At 48.4% G+C, this 3,724-nt stretch overlaps 1 pseudogene; it reads right to left on the bottom strand.

Moving 5' to 3' along the window:
• Window positions 1-1,333: 1,333 nt before the first annotated feature.
• LOC101049459 (calponin-2 pseudogene) lies at window positions 1,334-2,259 on the bottom strand (annotated as a pseudogene).
• Window positions 2,260-3,724: the final 1,465 nt, after the last annotated feature.

Below are 3,724 nucleotides of genomic sequence, written 5' to 3'. Positions count from 1 at the left end.
CCTTCTTGATGTGTCCAACTCATGTGCCATCTTCTCCAAAAAGGCTTTTCAGAAACAGCAAATCAGACACTTTGTATACTGTATCATAGAATTACAATACAATACTAAATTTTCTTTCTTTCATTCTTTCTTTCTTCCTCTTTCTTTCCTTCTTTCTTTTTCTCTCTCTTTCTTTCTTCTTTATTTCTTTTTCTTACAAACAGAGGTTTTATTGCGCATGGTCCACAGTCAAATTTCATATTATCTCATGGAGCAGGGCCCCTGGGTAGGAGGCCCTGTGCAGTACTTGGTGGGGTGTGTGGTGGGGGAGATGGAGTCGTGTTGCTGGTCAGGCCCAGAAGGGGAGAAAGAGGGCTGGGAGCTCCTTAAAACCTACTGAGGGGCTAGTGCCGTGGCACTTGAGGAGGCCAAGGTGGGTGGATCACCTGAGGCCAGGAGTTCGAGACCAGCCTGGCCACCATGGTGAAACCCTGTCTCTACTAAAAATACAAAAATTAGGCAGTGTGGTGGAGCACCTGCAGTTCCAGCTACTTGGGAGGTTGAGGCAGGGGAATCCCTTGAGCCAGGGAGGTGGAGGTGTCGTAAGCCAAGATCGCACCCCTGCACTCCAGCCTGGGCAACAGCAACAAGTTGAAAAAAAAAAAAGGCTGTGGAGAGAGCGGAGTAGCATAGAGATGGGGTCAAGCTTACCCCCAACAACTCAAAATTCCGCTTCCTCTTACAGGCCTCACTTACCCCACAGGGCCCCAGGATAGGTCTGAGGGTCTGAGGTCTGTTGTTCTGAGGGTCGTAGGGAAATCCAGCCACTTGGGAGCCTGAAATATTTAGCATCATGGCCAGGCCCTCTTTCCCAGAAGACCCATTTCCCAGCACCCCCTCCACTGTCCCTGCCCCATTCCACAGGTGAAAAGAAAGTTTTTTTCTTTTGTTAATACTTCCTGAAACTTTTGCGGGTACAGAAACCACAAACTGATTGGGTGACAAAAGTGGGAAGAGGCGAGGCAACCAGAAACCTTTGGGGGCTGGTTCCTTCCAAGCCCGGGTCTCTTCTCCCCAGCACAGCTCTGCCCACATCCTGGACCTGCCATCAGGGACTCTCACCCTACACAGATCGGGATACAACCTTGACCCCTTACCCTGAAGCCTGGTGGCTCAGTCTTGCAAAGGACCAAGGTAAGGGGAAAAAAGCCCTGCTGATCCCACGAGCCACTCACAGACCCTTGGTTATTTCGCAGCACTGAACAGGTTAAGAAAAAAAAAAGATGAAAACACAGAAGAAAAACCCAAACACCCAGAAGGGAAGACGATGTGGGGAGAGGGCATGCCGGGTGCCTCAGTAGCCGGCCTCCTCCTGTAGTAAGGGAGATATTCAGGGACCTCCCCATACCCGGGCAGTCGCCAGCTTCAGAGGGAGCCCCATTGGCCACTGTGCCTTGAGGGCAGTATTTGGGGTCGTGTATCTGCCAGCCCAGGCCAAAGACCTGGCCACTTTGGTGGGCGCCCTGCTGTAGCCCATCTGCAGGGACATGGAGGAGCTGTCTCACTTGTTGGTTCCCAGCTCGGTGTCATAGATGTGCTGCTGTGTCCCAGGAGCCATCATGCCCACCTGGCTGGCACACTTATTGGTATCCATCTGGAGGCTGATGGTCGAGTGGTCCATGGGGGGCAGGATGTGGTTCTTGGGGTTGTAGACATGCTTCCTGGTGCCATACGTGGTCATGCCCGACTGGCTGGTGCATTTGTTGGTGGCCATCTACAGCTCTATGATGCACTGGCTGGCCTTCATGGTGGTGGTGGTGAAATTCCACTCCTGCTTCTTCGGGTACTTGATGCCGATGTCCACCCTGCTCTGCAGCCCCTTAGTCTTGGCCTCTCCTGCCAGGGCGAGAAGAGACACCTGCACCTGCGTCATGTTCCCACTGTCAAACAGGTCGTTGGCCCCGAACAGGTCCAAACGGTTCATGCCACAGCTGACCATGGCCTTGATGAAGTTGGAGAGGTTTTCTAGCTTGTGCCAGTTCTGCATGGGGCGGTTGATCTTGGGGACTGAGCCGGGCTGTAGCTTGTTCATGAGTGTGCATAAGATAATCCCATCCTTCAGGCTCTTCTGGAAGTTGGGGCAGATGGAGAGGCCAGTGAGTCCGTCGATCCAGCTGCGGAGCTCTGCCTCCTTCTGGGAGTCATACTCGGACAGGAGCCAGTTCCTGACCTGGTTGGCAGCTGGTACCAGGGGCCCTTGTTGAACCACTTGGAGCTCATGGCTGGCGGGTACTGTGGTGGGACAGGGCCGAACAGGATGGGGCCCATGCTAAATCTTCAAATTGAGGGAAGTCATGAAATGTATGGCTCTCTAATGAGATAGTAGATCAAAGGTAATATTCACCATTTAAAAAATCTTTGTTCCCTGAATTTCTAAGAACCTGACACGTAGTAAGTGCTTAATATATTTCTGTTCCATGAAACTGGATTGTGATATTGACTATGACCCCAACTAATGTGACTTTGAAAAAGTCAGTCAGTCTTTCTGAATCTTATATTTTATAATTTAAAATGCTATGTTTGGGCTAATTTATCTTTTAGGTCCCTTCCTGATATAAAATTCTGATTATATAATTTCATGATCTTCTGCCTCAGTGCAACTATAAACCATTTCATATTGATACAGGAGCTAGAGATTATTCAGGCAGATAGAGTAAGAAAGTCCTCAGTAAGGTTTTCATTTTATAAAAAGCAGCCCCAAATCATTTCTTTTCTAACAAAAAGCAGTCTGAAAAATCAAGCTGCAAGCATAGATAAGCAAGGTAAAAGCTTGCATTAGGTAAGTGCTGAGAGCTATGCCAATAGAAAAGGGATACCTGTAAGCCAGGAATATTCAACATGGAGGTTCCCTCTTCCCTATTCTTTGTTGCACGTTAGATATAGTGAACTCTAAGTTTCTCTTCAAAGAATCAATATGTCAGTATGTTCAGCTGACTTATTTTTTTATTTTAACATTTAATTTCCTTGTAGTTTCAGTAAACAACCTTTTCCACCAGTTCTAATCAGTAGTTCACATCTGTTCCCCAGTCTTCTTCCCTGTCCTGACTCACCCTGGTCACCTGCTCTGACCCCTGCTTACCTGCCCTGACCTACCTATAACTGTCCTTCCCACCAGACTACCCACCCCACCACTCTGGCTTGCGCTCCTACTCCCATTAAAATAGCCAATTGGAATTAGACTAAACTGTGTGTTCTAACCCTAGCCAACGGGAACGACATAGCAGTAGAGGTGACCTCCATCAGGCTTAAGTACCCCTTCCCCTCCTTGTCCAGATGTGTGCTTGCCATTGTTCCATCTATGAGCTGCACCCTTCTCCAGAAGCAAATTGCCTTGCTGAGGAAATTTATATTCAAGTGCGACTTCTTTTGCGGCATCAAAAATTCTAATTATGACACACATGTGCAGTACAAAAGCAGGCTACATGAGACCCCCCCATCTGCCTCATAAAAGATTAGGGTGGGATGGCCAGCTTATTTGTATGCTATGCAAACAGCAAACCTGGTCTGACCAATCTCTCATGCCCTATGTAAATCAGACACCACCTCCTCAAGCTCCTCTATAAAACCCCATGCATTTCACCACAGAACCAGAAGACACACTCAGGAGCCACTCTGTCTCTGCAGGAGAGAGAGTTTTTCTCTTTTTGCTTTTGCCTACTAAACCTCTGCTCTTAATCTTGTTTGC

The sequence above is a fragment of the Saimiri boliviensis genome, chromosome 19 (assembly GCF_048565385.1).
Source record: "Saimiri boliviensis isolate mSaiBol1 chromosome 19, mSaiBol1.pri, whole genome shotgun sequence".
Classification (NCBI taxonomy): domain Eukaryota; kingdom Metazoa; phylum Chordata; class Mammalia; order Primates; family Cebidae; genus Saimiri; species Saimiri boliviensis.
Note: the sequence above shows the minus strand (reverse complement) of the source record. Positions and strands in the feature narration are given on the sequence as shown.